The 15,054-nt window shown below is 40.5% G+C and overlaps 2 long non-coding RNA genes across 2 annotated transcripts in view; one reads left to right on the top strand and one right to left on the bottom strand.

The window, feature by feature from the left end:
- Positions 1-15,054, top strand: part of LOC148221904 (uncharacterized) — a 154,441-nt gene that overhangs the window by 47,298 nt on the left and 92,089 nt on the right. The gene's annotated exons all lie outside the window — the stretch shown is intronic.
- Positions 871-9,044, bottom strand: LOC148221906 (uncharacterized). Its single transcript, XR_015807215.1, has 3 exons — positions 8,597-9,044; positions 6,760-6,914; positions 871-1,935 (listed from the first exon to the last, which is right to left on the bottom strand). It is a non-coding gene; the product is annotated as an uncharacterized LOC148221906 (long non-coding RNA).

Below are 15,054 nucleotides of genomic sequence, written 5' to 3'. Positions count from 1 at the left end.
TGGTGGGAGAATGTGGCAGTCACCCCTGTAATCACACTTGATTGATGCATGATAACCACAGTGTAGTGCTCATTCATTACATATTTATAACAAAAATATTTCCCTAAATGCCCCTTGCATAATTAAATAAATGTCTTTGCCAAAGCAGGCTTAGAATCACGATAATGTCCTGGGAGGCTATCATCACTTCCAGCAACCATAATCATCATCTCAGAGAATGGAAACACAATCAGCAAACCATGCTGCTCTCTGTGAATGAGCAAGGGAGGTGGCCTGCAGGCCTTTCATCAGGCTGGAAGAATAACTAAATATTTACCTTGAACTTGTCCCTTCAGTGCTGAGAGCTGAGGATTGCTTATGGAGCTCGGGAATGCTGAGGTTTGTGGATGGCAGCTGCATGCAGAGCTTAGAGTCAGCTTGGTTTCCCTGGGTGAAGCTGCTCAGTAAATAAATATTCTTATTTAAGGGTATTTTCAGGGCAGTTACAGCTCCATGGAGAAGGGCTTGAAGTATTGCACCTGTGTTCAAGTGTAAGAGTGCTTTGAGTTGGGTGAGCCACAGCGTTGGGCTGGAGCACCCAGGACATTCCGTTTGCTGCAGCTGGTTGTGTCTGCAAATTTTGGAACATTTGAACCTAAATTTCTGTGTGCTTTTCTTTTCTTGTTCTTTTTTTTTTTTAATATATATTCTCTTCGAAGCTGTTGCTCTCAATACTGATTTTGGTAACTGTCAATTTAATTTCTTTGCTGCAAGTACCTTACATAATAGCTTACCATAGTGTAAATGTAATGATTTGTTACATTTCTATACTGCCAGAAGTTTGCCTGTCTGGGACCACTGGACTGTTTGATATTGTTTATGAAACCAGTGTCTTCATGACATAAAGCAAAGAGGCACTAAAAATGCAGGAGCTCAGTGGCAGTGCTCCAGGCAGGAGATAATGGTGCACACACGGTGGGAGGGAAAAGTCTCCCAGGGAATATTGAGGCAGATCAGGTCACAAACCAGAATAAGCATTCCAGCTTACAGTGCTTCTGACAGGAACATGCTTGAGATTGTCTCGAATTCACATCTGGTGTGCCAGCTGTTAAGGTGTGGGACACAGAGGGGGATGCCTGAAGGCAGAGAGATGCAAACCAGAACAACCTCTGACCACAATTCAGCAGGATTTGGGATTTTAGCATAAAGTGCTCAGGTTGGACATGTCACACAGCATATGTCTAGGCAGTCTGTGGTTGATGAAAGAGCCTGTGCATGTTAGAGATAAGTTCTAAAAAATAGAGATTGAGACGTGAGCAGATGAAGACAAGACATAATTAGTGTATCTCTTCTTTCAAAAAGTAAGCTGTAGGGAAAATATAAATCGTGGTGGATAAGTTTGAGATGACATAAGGCTGTTGTCAGTCACCTGGTGAGGCTGTTCCTGGAACAGCTGCTGCTGAACAGAGCTCCCTCCCGTTGTGTTCCTCTGGAGCAAATCTTTGCACATGCTCTCCATGGCTGCTCTGTAGAGAATTCTTCTGAGCCCATCTGCCACTGGCAGAGATGGCTGGGAGACTGTGGGGGAGGTGGCAGCACTGTTTTAGCAAGCAAAACTTAAACCCATTTTATTTTGATTAATAAAATGTGTGCCTTTATGACTAATGGAACAAAGAGAGAGACATCTTCCTGCTAATTCAGTCATTCGTTTTTCCTCTCCTCCAGCAGCTTTTAGGTCAAGAGGGGAAAATATCCACAGGTGAAAAGTGAGACTTGTCAATATTCAGTGACCCTCAAAGCAAGCATCTGTAGGCAAAAGATATACTGCCATGGGTACTATTTAATAAAGAAAATGAAACATGAGTCTTTTGATTTGTTTTAAAGGGTTTTAGAAGAGTTCATAATTCTGGGCAGGTCATCATCACTGAAGCTCTTGATCCATTGCTCCTTTTCCTGCTGGAACCAGAAAAAGGAAGTTTATCCTAGTGAGTCTGTTGTGTGAGGTTATACTTTGCTACCACCTGGAGACAGGAGCAAGAACCAGGACAAGGGGCATAGGGCATCTAGAGACAGTTGGTGTCTAAAGTAATTATTTAAAGAGATGAGACTGGGCTAATTGCAGAAGAGGAAATGCAGGGTGCTTGAGGAGCTGGATGTGATAGGAGTTAGTGTGTGTTGGCAGTGTCATGTAAAAGTGGGAGGGAATGGGCACTTTCAGACTTGGAGAAGCAGATGGGATAGAAAGTGAGATTGTTATCATGTTGTGGGATGTTTAATGTGTGGATGAGATTTTCATGAATTAGTTTATCCTTAGCAGGAAACCTTTTAAAAACACTTTTCTTGGTGAGCTCCGTTTCCTGTATGCAATGGAGGTTACAAAATAAAGCTGAGGGGAAATGCCATGCTGAGCTAATGTTTGCCTGACAGCAGTGATAAACAGCCAGAAAGCTGTGTTTATGCATGAAAATTGTCCTTCTGGCTTTAGATACTTAAAAAAAAAAGTGTTTTTTAAAAATAGCCTAAGAAATCTCTTTTCCCAGCACTCTATGGAGTTTGTGTTGCAGCCTTGCACTGGAGATCCAAATCCACAGAGCAGAGCACGTTGTGTGAAATAATTGGAAAATGGAGCTTTGTGAAAATGTCATTGGAAGCAATGTGGAATTGGCTGGTTGCCTTCTATTTGCTTCTAAGTTCTCCAATTGTTTAAATACCACCTTTGTAACAACAGTGCCATTCACTTGACAATTTGTCTTTTTATTCCTGCTGATATGCATGTTGGATACAAAAATAGCCATTGTATTTGTGATCATCAAACTTCAGTTGAATTTCAGACAAAGAATTTGGCAGATCTCCAGGTAAAATATTACAGAGCAGCTCAGGCAGGCATTAGCATTTGTTGCTTACACACTTTGTGCTTTGAAATATCTATTGCTTCTGACGTGTTCAAAAATAACAAGCTATTGTTCCCCCAAAACACAATTTGAAGTGCATCTGAATGGAGTATTGCATTATTTTTGCATAGGGATATGTCTTGTGGAACAACAAAGACTAAATGTTGCAGTGCAGGGGAGTTTCTTTGCAATTTGCAGGGTGCTGGTGTCACTCCAGCCTGGCCAAGACACAGCCAGGCTGTCCTGTTCCAGTTTGGAAAGCAAGGATTGGACTGGCACATCTGATTCCCTGGGTAGAGCTGTGCCTGGCAGGACCCAGCTGTGTGTGCACTCCTGGGGGTAAAACAGTGCCAGGTTAGAGACCTGTGCTGTGTTTCCACTGAAAACTTGGCCATTGACTGACTCGATGGAAAAATTCTTATCTCGGTCTCATCCCAGGCTGTGGTCAGAGGAGAGAGCTCTGTTCACATAAATCAATCTGTCTGAAAGCATGTGGTTCTAGTCAAGCACGCACCTGTCTTGTGGCTTTAATGGGATGAGTTGTGTATTTAAGTTACTGAGTTGTGCATTTAAGTTACTCAAGTGTTGGAAAGGCTGGAAATCTGGTACCTGGAATTTCAGTCTTTTGCTTTTTTGAGACACCCTTGGTTTCTCTGTCTTTGAATTGTTATAAATGCAATTCCTGATTTATTATCTCCATTTCTTGAAGTTAGTTACATTAAATCTATATTCATCTTGAATAAATAGAATGCAGCAAAACTCTCTGGGTAAAGTTTAGCAAAGCTGTGTTGGGTACAGTAATCCTGACTATGAGCCCAGTGAGCAGGACTGCAGAAATAGTCCTAGAACTTCACTACTTGTTTTCCAAAAGCTCTGGAATATACTGATTTCTTCATCACTCTGAATGTAATTAGCTGTAAAAAATAAATGTACCTGATTTCTGATCATAAATCCACACTTAAACGATGGGATATTTTAAAGCTGCACATTTGAAGGATTAGAGAGTGGAAGAAAGCAGCATTGTTTCTTTATCTTTAAGCCACATGCAAACTGTGGTATCCAAGGACTGTCTTTTTGATAAGCTCAATATGGCTTATCTCCCAATAGAAGTATACATTGTTTTTCCCTTTAAATGTATTCTGGGATTCAGATTACTTTCAGTCGTTCCCTTTCTCCCCTTTTTGGTCTCCAACTTTGTTTTGTTTTTAACATGCAGAGAGAATGGTTTGCTTCAAAATATGTATCTTTTCATACCATAAATTCAAGGAGTGGATGGGAAAAGATGTATGTGCTTGGCTGGGCTAATGAGAAAATGACTCAGTCTGTGTGTCTAACATCTCATATCACACAAAGTGGTTGACAAAGAAAAATGGATTTTGCTTTAAATACCCAGAGCTGCCACAATAACCGATCACATTTTGTAGATTACAATGGGCTTAAAGCAGCAATAAACCACGAGCCTCACTGCCTGCTCCCTCAGAACTTTATAAATACCAAATGCAGCTCAGTAACAAATCCTTGATTTGCATTTACGTAAAAGACATTTTGGTGACATTAAAATCCTTAATTGAAAGAGGAGAGCAGAAATGCAGAACTATCACCTTCTCACCCCTCCCAGGAGGACATTTCCAAGTCACTGGGATACAGCACGAGCAAGTGACTGCTTCCAGTGTTACCCTTGTGCTCACTGAAAGTGAGGGGAGAAACTGCTGGGAGCTGTGAAAACACAAGAAATTCAGCCCAGCATTTGACACTTGGGCTAGAATTTCACACCCAGACGTGTAATCTGCTATCACAGGTTGCACTAGAGACCATCACTGCTATTTTTATTGGTATTCCATTTTAATGGCATCAGCACGATGAGCAGATTTCCAATAAAGCCATGTATTCTGCTTGTTCATAGTTCTTCTTGTTCCCTCTCTCATGAGAGGATGTATTAGGTAAATTTAGTTTCTCCTCTGTGGTCAGATTCTCTGCTCCTTATTCAATCCATCCATAAATGAAGACACCTTGTCTGCAGGGAAGTGTAACACCAACCTCTATTATTTAGCATTCAGGTGCTACTGATGGAACACATGGAGCACTAAACCACTGGCACTGCCTAACTAAAATTCCATGAAACAGGAAAATTTCTAAGCCTGGAAAATGGGAGGGAAATTCAGTATCTTCACAAATTACCATGTTGCTTTTCTTCCACAGTAAGAATTTTTTAATGCTCCAGTATATTTTATGGCTATTTTATGGCTGGAAAATAATTTATTTCTAGATATTTCTAGGGCAAGTTTCCTATGGTTATTTCTTCATCATGGTATGTCCACTGTGTGCAAGGCAAATGTGTGATTCCAGATATATACATATGTCCATCTATGAGCTTAGCTTTAATTTGGTGGTCTCCTTTCTTGTACAATTTTTGCATGAGAAGATGGTTATAGCATGACCTGAATTTTTAATATTAAATTGCTTTTTAGACTGATCCGATTCTACCAAAGTAAAAGTTGAAACAGTGTTAATATAAATTATAGAATTTAATTCTATAGTTTATAGAAATTTGACTGGTGTCATTTTGTTACCCTCTTAATAAGTAATTTAAAATGTATGAAATAATCTATTTTTATAATACACTGTAGGGATTTATACTGCAGTTATACTAATGTTTGTGTACTACCTTAAATTCAATTTGTACTCACTTGTGAAACCTACTGCTTGTTTATTCTACTCTACAGAAAAAACTACTGGCAAAAATTTTTTGTTTTAAATTGGTAAAAGCAAAAGTGAATACGCTTTAGGGATTTAAATGATCAGTTTTATGTTTTCAGTTTATTCAAATAAGCTCAGATTGCCATGATTATCTGTGAGTATGTGAATGTGACAGGTGAGAGGGATTTACTGCATTCTTTTAAAAGTTAGATGTTATTGATCTCCTTAAGTGTGACTTGTTAAAGACATTGTTCATTGCTGTAGTTTTTTTCCTGTATTGCTTACTCTGTAAGCTAAATTTACTGAAGCCATCTGTGAGTTTAGAACTTAGTAAATTAAGAGCAAAATAGAAAAGAATGGTTGATGACAGAGCAAATGTACAGAACATGGATTTTGCTAATAACTCTTGTAATGCTGAGGTTTGGATTTGGTGACATTTAAAACAACAATCCAGACATCTCTGAACATTTACATTTTGCCACCTCTGAGGGGGCAGAGGGGAGCTGATTTTCTGCAGTGGTATTTTTATGTAAAGCAAAAAAGAATTGGTAGCATTATGTTGAGATTTTTTTTAAAAAAGGCAGCAAACTCTTGATATTAATTTTCAGTGGAGATCCTGATTGCAATTTCAGTGTTCCACTCTTTACAAGCCTTGCACATTTTTATAGTGTTTTAATGTGCATTAAAACATACAGGTAACTTTGGGCATAGGTAATAATTTTTATGTACTTTTAATTTCCCGTGCAGGAAAGAAGGTTTCCTGCTCAGGAATTTCCTGCGTTTTCAATTATGGCTTGCAAATGGGGAGGTCAGGGAAAGACTGGAGGGGAATTTAGGTTGTGTTGGTGGCCTTGGTGTTTGACCAATAATGGTATTTTAACAACACTCAGCATCCAGCTCTCCATTTTCCTCACTGATGGGTCAAATCCAGCATGAGGCTGAGCATATATAAACCAGATCCTTTTTGTTTAGTGTCACATTCCTATTCTGCATACTCCTTTCTCCAGACCACCTGTCAGCACAGCTCATTCATTTAGAGTCAGTCCCCAGTGCTGGCAGCACATCCCTGCTGTCCCACAGTCCCTCGAGAGCACCCGGAGTTAAATGCAGGACTTGGGTACGAAAAGAGGGAGAATTTTGTTACAGTGAAATTCCCATGGGGTATCAGGAGTTCAGCACAGAGATCTCTTACCATGCACAAACCTCCCTGCAGTGGGTGTGCAGCAGCACCACTGCTCTTCACTGCAGTGGCTGCTTTGGTCCCTCACTGTCCCTGTGGAATGGCAGTGCCAGCCAGGGAGGTTGTGACACCCCAGGCTGTGTCAGAGACTCTGCTGGGCAGAGGGGCTGCAGAGAACACGGAAGGAAAATACGAGGCAATCAGAAAACTGCATTTTTCATACCTTTAACCTCTCCTTGCAGTTGTTCCTTGCCCATCCTACATGCCTCACTTGCAGCACTGGGCTGTGCAGAGAGCAGGACGTGCTCAGCTGTGCCAGAGAGGGGACAAGGACCTGCCTGTGCTGCTCAGACAGGCAAAGGCAGGGCTGTGGCACCAGCCACGTGCCTGTGAGTGTGGCCACGTTATGGGCACTTGGTAGCTTTGTGAATGAAATGTTACTGCACTCCTTGGTGCTGGTCTACATACAGCTGCATTCTTTAAATACCATTAACTGAAATTAATTAGGTAGCTGCTGCTTAAGTCTTCTGACTGTAATCCCATATCACAAGAGCACCATATTCAATCTGGCACAAGCTGCTCATAGGAGAGGCCCAGACCTAAATTAGCATCTAATCTAAATTAGCTTTAACCACTTGAAAGTCTGGCTCATCTAGACTGGGTTAAAGTCCTTAGTGGTGAACTCTGAGAGTGCTGTGCTCTGCTTATGCTGCAAACATCTCCATAAAGGTTAAACCCGTTTCTTTGGTGCTAATCATTTGTAACTGAGTGCTACAGTTTTGTTGATGTACTTGGAAAGGGAGAAGTATCTGGGATTCCTGAAAACCAGGGTGAGAATCAAAATTTCATCTGTCTAGGATTGAGGGAGCGTGTGTGCTTCCACCAGACTGAACCCAGGGTCACTAATGACACCTGTTCAATTGCTGTAACTGGTGAATGGTTAGATTAATAGTTAGGTGATAATTTCCATTTAGTAATGGGTGATTCTGCTGTTACAACATAAAATATATAGGAGAAATTTTGTTTGGAGAGCATTTTCTCCTTTACTGGTGGTTAAAGTCATATAGTGGAACAACTTAGACTTTGTGCACTAAAGCTTAAATAAAAATACCAATTTTAGGAGCAAAAGAAATCGGCCAAATCAATCTCACATCCATTTATGATTACAGCAGACAATCATTAGAAGAAGTGGGGCCAGAACAAATAAACCCTTCATAAACAGAAGTGTTCCTCTGAGTGAAATAATTGTACTGAAGTCAAGAGGTCTGCTTTTATATGTAGTAATTATTTGTATAGTTATGGCTTTAAGCTTCAGCTTACAAAAATTTACATTGCTTATTACTTATAAAGAACATTGTACTGCTGAAAAAGTTGTTAGTCTGGTGATACGTAGCTCAAAATATGACTTGAAGTAGGGTAGGTTTATTATTTAAATAGCTATTCAGCTGTGAATCCTTGAGATGTCTCAGTGCATGAACTATTGGCATTTTGCCATTTTTCATCATGATCAATGGGCTGATTTGCTAGGCAGGAATCCTGCATCCCTTCCAGCACATGGCAATGTGTACTGTGCCTTTGGATATGGAAATATGCCTTACAACAGATGGACAAATATTATCACTAGGCAACTGCATGAAGACAAAATAATCCTTCTACAAAATTGCCCATGGAGCTTTATGCAATTGGAGGATGCATTTTGTTTGTGTCTGTGTGCTAGGGAAAAAACAATTTTTCGTTTGTTTGTTGTCTTGTAACAGTGATGTTTTGGTGGTCTATGCCACTGCTTTGTGGTTGGTGTAAGAAATACCACGGTGATAACTATGAAAAAGTGATTCCCCCCTCCTCTTACCTGGATGTTTTTAATTGTACCAAATCTTCCTGAACAGATGGCAGATATGCTTGTTTCCGTAGGTCCTGCAGGAGGGGCTGACAGGAGGACAGGAGCTGACACCCAGGGTGTGTTGGGTGGCTCTCCTGTGCACATGGTGACTCCTCACTCACCTCGTGTCCCGTGTGTGCTCTTGGTCCATGGCACTGCTGCAGTTTTGTCTCATTCTGGTTGCAGGGGAAGTTGTGTTTGCTGGAGGTAATTGTTCAGAGAAACAAACACCAAATGTAGCGACTGGCAGGAGGAAAATTTGGGTTTTTGTCCAGGCTGTTTGTTGCTGTTACGTTTTGTATTGCAGTCACATCACAGATCCTCCCTCTGAATCAGGGCTGCCTGTTGGCTGGCATTGTGCAGCCACAGAAAGGTGTGATCACTGCCCTGATGGCTCTGTTGGGTACATAGAGGAGAAACACGGAGGCTTGAAAACAGGGAAAGCAATGATTTTCATCATGCATGTTAGCAATAGCAGCCCAGGAAGGGTGTGATTTAATGAGGTGCCATCAGCAGCTGGACTGTGCAGCCCAGGCAGCACCACAGACCTTTTGTCTCCTGTTTCTGAGCCTGGAGCAAGATAAACCTCTGCCAGAGCCTGAGTGGGGTACAGAAATACAGCGTTGCTTAGGAACTGGATTCCTCCTGGTTTCCCTTATTTATTTGTCCTTGATAGCACAAAAACTGCTAAGAGGCCTTGCAGAGGAGAGTGATGTTACCATTATCTCTGAGGTTTCTATTATCATCGGTGCTGCCATAGAAATAAGACTTTCCACTTCTATGATGTTTATTTTAATCTCTTTTCACAGATACTATGTGTGAACGAGTTATTAAATATTATGGCTTAAATTTGATAACATATGTGGGTAAATTGCACAGAGGAGAGGTCCTTATTAAGACTGCTTTCAGATGAGGTCCTTAATCCTACCTGATCACAGTAAAAGCAGTGTGGTGGTGGTGTGAACCAGGCCCAAAGAATCAAGATGGGAACAGGCTTCTCTTTTTCAAGACCTCTTATAAGGAAAAAGGCAGTACTGCCTATCTATAATTCTGATTTTCTTTTAAATATTCCTGTTTTATCAGATGTTGGTCTCATCCATCCAAGGGCTAAATGCTTTTAAAGAATTTTAATCCTTTATGTCAAACAACTATTTATATGTTTGTTTATTTACTGCTGATTCTTACAGGTTTTTATGATGCTTTAGCTGTGTGCTGAGACAGCCACAAAACTCAACTCGCAGAAATTTCAGCATGAATTGTGATTAAGGTTTGAGTGATTTAACTCCTCAAAAAATTACTCAGGTGTGGTTTGTGGGCTGATTGTAATTCTCAGTCTTTAACCATGAGTTAAATGCTTTTTTGTTGCTCCATTCCCAACTGTTGTAGAAAACAATTGATTACTATCAGTTTTCTATCACTTGCATTCAAGTATGGATATTTTAAGAAGTCCTAATAAATTAGAATTCCTTTTTCTGAAAATTTAGAAGTTAATATTACCTCAGGAAAATTTAGAAGTTACCATACCATGATCACTAGACCTTGGAAATTTTCCATCTATACTCTTTATCATACCCGGCTCCTTGCCTGTCACTGTGGCTCTGCTGTAGTTGTTAATCCCTTGGGAATAGCTGGTAGCTGTTCCCTAAAATCACTGTTCCTGCATGTTCCATCATAGCAGCCTCCTCTCCTCTTCTTGGCTCTTTTTTTTGTTCAATTATTTTAAATCTCTCTCTAGTATGTTTAGGGGGCAGCACCTTTTTTAACAGGTTGTCGTTTGAACCAGAACTGTTCTCTTTTGTGCATGACATTTCTGCAGTCTTCTGATTCTTCTAATGATTCTATCATTACAGATACTTTCATTCCTGGATGTGTCCTTATTCTCCATTTCAATGTTCTTCTTTCTGAAGGCAGAAATGTCCAAAACCATCCTCAGTGCATCCCCAAGAGGCAGGGGAGAGGCACATGGAGGTGTCCTGAACGGGAATATCCTTTAGAAGGAAAAGTCAGAGTAGCCAAATGAAAAGAGCAGAGAGCTCCCAGGAGTGAGCAGCTGGGCTGGGCACATGGAGATGAGAGGGTTTGGGGTAGTTTTGTCTTGTTTAGGAGAGAACAGCCAAGCCTGTAAACCCCTGTGTGTGGAAGTAGCTGTGCAGCTCCCTGCTGCTCCCAGAGAGGAACAAACTGTGTTCTGGGCAGAGTGAGACAAATGAAAAGGGTTTTGAAATTACGTGGAGGTAAAAAAGAATTAATTTCTCCAAATGAGCAGTAGGGAAAGGGAAGAGGCAAACACCATCAGAGAGAATGGGGTGAGGGAGGAGGAGAAGGAGCTATTCCCAGGCAGCTGTGATAATCCTGTGTGAATGAGTGACAGAGGGGTTTGGCTCCCATGCCTTGCGGAGCTGGGCTTGCTGAGAGCACAGAGAGATTGCAGCTGTATTGGAAAACTTCTTTCCTAACTGAGAAAGCAAAAATACCAGGTAATAGTCACGATGTCCTGTGTTTTACACACCTCATTTAAGAGCAAAACCTCATGGCAGCAGTAGGAGAGACTTTTTAATATATTTTAGGCAGGGAGAATATGTTATGTCAAAGGGATGACATAACAGCTGTGCCAGCAGCAAAGTGCAAAAGATGACATTTTTATTACTGCAGCACTGTACACAGCATTACTGAATTTGGTAAATATGAGAAGTTTAGAAGAGAATTAGGTGGGATGAACTTCGGTTGGCTTAAAGGACTTGGGAATATTTATGTTTTTTTCATTAGGCTCATCTCAGAGTAGAAAAGGTAACTACAAAAGGGAGGCTGCAGGAGGAAATGCAGTCGTGGTTGTGTAAGGGTTAGGGTAATTCTCCAATTTTAACACTTAACAATTGTAGTTAGTTTCTTTCACATATTAAAATCTGCTCTCCTATGCTCTCTCTAAGACTGCAAAATAAAAAAGTATTTTCTAAACCACCCTATCTAAATGAAATAGCACTTTTTAAAATAGGCATATTAGTCATTGCACTGCATATAAATATATAAACTGGTGTTTTATTAATATAGTGAGTTAATGTAAGAAAACTGTGAACATTCAGGGTAGAATTTAAGAAATACACCATTTTAAGGAGCAGCAATTACAAGTTTTTAATTCTGCCATTTTTATGCTAGTATGGATAGTTTTAGATGTCTGTACACATGGCTTTTAGCAAATTCTCTGTCATTTCTGAAGATATGGATCAGCTACCCAAATTACTTATATTTTTACTCAAGATATCTTTTTTTGGTTTTGTTGTTCATAATTAGTTGAAAAGATCAGATTAAAATGAAATGCATTTTAAAATTTTGGCAGATAATTATTTAAAAATAATAGTAAGTTTGATGTAATGAAGGGAGCATGCTATGGAGCAGATAAGGGAATAAACAAACCGGTATTGGCAACAAATAATTCAACATTGTGGTGCCAAGAGGAGCTGTGCTTCTCCACCGACTGTTTCTGAAGCAGCTCCCACCCCTTCATATGCTGCTAATATCTCTTTTCCAGTGGGGTCTTAGTGGCTCCCTATACCCCAACTCCAAAATCCTGGAGGTCATCACTGAGTCCCTGGTTTCTCCAAAGGTGGGGCCATCCCTGGCTGCTGCCCACAGGTTCTTCCATCAGCAGGAAAATGAGCTGGGTAAGTCATTTTGGCTTGCACTGCATACACACTGGTGACACATCCACTCCCTGACTGTTCCTCAGTCACAATCACAGCCACAGCTCATGTTGGTACCATGTCATATCCCCCAAATATCAACATTCTCCAAATGTATCAGCTAAGATTGTAAGAAATTGGAATTCTGCTTTAGAGATGAGTAAGCAGAGGCAGGGGTAAGAGGAAGTGTAAGCTGAAAACACTTTTTTTGGTGTTTGTGGTTCCAGGTGTGCCGTAACTGCTCTGTTATTCAGCCCCTCAGCCTCTAACTCGGGCTTTGCCTTTTGCACCCATTTAACAGTTGCTAATTAAAGCTTCAGACATACCCTTTCTTTTCTTCTGAATAAGTATTAGGGAGAATCTCGACCTATAACATCAGTATTCTGTCTCCTTCTATACAAATTTATAATTAACCTGTTATTGGAGAAGTGTCATGTTTCTCATGGTCTCTGGAATGATCAGGCACTGAGAGGATGCAGTTGGGTCACTAAAAGGTAAATCCACCTGTGTGTGTGGTGGTGACAGCTTGCACAGACAGAAACTTTGCATCTCCTCTGAACTGAATTCATTCCTCTCCGCCTTTCTGGGCTGTGGGCACTGAGATTATTTGGCAGCTGTTTGCCATAGTAATAAATTTGGAAATAATTCCGTGGGCTCTAGTAGGAAGCCAAGGCTTCTGACAATTGCCTGAGGCTTCTGCAATCCTCTGGTGCTACAAATCACCACGACCTTGTGATGCCACCCTGGCTCCAGAGCACCCGACAGGAGGAGTGCCCGACCACGGTGACATGGGAAGAGACTCAGCTCTGTCAGTGCCTCCCTCTTTCTGCTGCCACCTAATTGTTTGGGGAATTGGGAGAACCATAAATAAGAGAGATTAAATTCTGCTGCTGAGACAGAAGTTTGGCTTTAAAAAATCATGAGTTCCAGAACAGTCATGCTCGTGTGCAGGATGGCTGTGTAATTCTGGGACAGGTAATCATAATTTGAAGCTTGTGACTGCTTGTAAATCCTGATTTAAGGTGCTGAAGTTGTTCTTTTGGTGTGGCTTTCTTTGGGGCTGATGAGTGTTTCCACGACACCTGTTACAAAATAATGTTGTTTCCATGACAGCTACTGTTCTAACTTATTTTTTTAAGTTACATTTGAACAGGCATGTCTGCCGATGTGTCTGTTCCTGAATCAACTGAGCTCTCAGGGATAAGTACCCATTGCAATTATGAGCATTTAAATGTTTTTCTAAGTGTAAAATATTTACATATTCTGAAAGTATGAGGAATTGATGTTTCCTTGATATGACTTTCCTTGTCTGAAATATTTCGACCGTGTAGTTCACGCGTTACCCATTCTCGTGGAATTTTTTTTTTTCAGTATTTTTATGCAAATGCTGCAAACAATAAGAAGACTTAAAGCACAGAAAGTCAGGAGCAGGACAAGTTTCTCTTGATGACAAATGTTTACACTCCAGAGCCAGTGTTCTGCTAGTGCTGTCTGCTCCCACATTTAAGGCTTCTGAGCTGAGACCACCTCGTTGTGTTAGCAAGGATGCCAGCATTGCTGACTCACAGTCTAACACATATTAATGAACCTTTCTTCACAACTAAAATTGCAATTTTAATGAGATTTGGGTTTCTCAGGCCTTCAACACTTTCCACAATCATCTTGAGCTTGAAAAGTTTTCAAGAGAATGTTAATATTATCAAGTAAAAATATGTTTTGTGGCACTGGGGATGCTGATGGGCAGATGAGTCTTCTTCAGTTCATTCTGTGATTTTCTAAAACGTTGATTTTAAGGAGTTATGCCTCTTGCCATGATGATATCTGCCCATTTGGTGACACAGTTCCCTAAGAGGTGGCATTTGTCTGACCAGGGTACCTGCCAGACCCATCACCCACACAACTCCCTTGATGAATCCCTTGCTCTGCCTGGCTCCCCTTTGAGATCACCTGTACTCAGAACCTTCTGTAAAGCAAAGCTGGGGTGGATCAGTCACTGATCAAACTAAAACATGCTACTCGTTTTTGTGTACAAAGAACAGACATGGAGTAAATGGTGAAAGAAAGAAAAAAAGGCATCTCCTAAAAATGAACATGGGTGGATGTTCAGTGGTGTCTTGCAAGAATGTAGATCCTGACCTTTACATGTTTGTTATTGAATAGGCTGTAAATTAAGACAGTGCTCTCTCTGAAAGTGAGTGTAATACTCTGTGTTGGGGAGTACTTCTTTAGATGATATAATGAACCTTCAGAGATTTGAGGCTGAGTTATTTTCTAAATTTCAAGTGGAAAGCTAAATGCTTGCTACTCTGTATTTCAGGTAAAAGTAATTTTTTCACCTCCCACTCCTGTTTCCCAGGATTAGTCTCTGTCTCTTTTATTGAATCCTGCTTTGTAACATCAAAACTTATTTTTTTGTTAGAAAAATGAAAACCAGTTATGTTCACTGACATACCTACCCATATCAGGTGCCTGCCTCACCTCATTTTAATTTGAATAGCTTTCCATTTGATCTCATAAGTCTCTCATTTTGCAAGCATTTATTTTGTTTCATGGTGTGACTTGGTTACACTCACTTGGTTCAGCTGCAGGGAATGCTGAGAATGCTCATAAGTCATGGTGGGATTTGGCCTTTGTTAGATATACAGAAATTATTACCTTGTTAGGTGCTAGTCTGTTGCAAAATCTTTTGTAGCCCTTACAGGAAATCTTAGTTCTTCGTAATGGATTTTTTCCTGCGAGTTCCTCCTTTTC

This window comes from Sturnus vulgaris, chromosome 16 (genome assembly GCF_052056855.1).
Source record: "Sturnus vulgaris isolate bStuVul1 chromosome 16, bStuVul1.hap1, whole genome shotgun sequence".
In the NCBI taxonomy this organism is placed as follows: domain Eukaryota; kingdom Metazoa; phylum Chordata; class Aves; order Passeriformes; family Sturnidae; genus Sturnus; species Sturnus vulgaris.
This window is presented reverse-complemented; position numbering and strand designations above follow the sequence as displayed.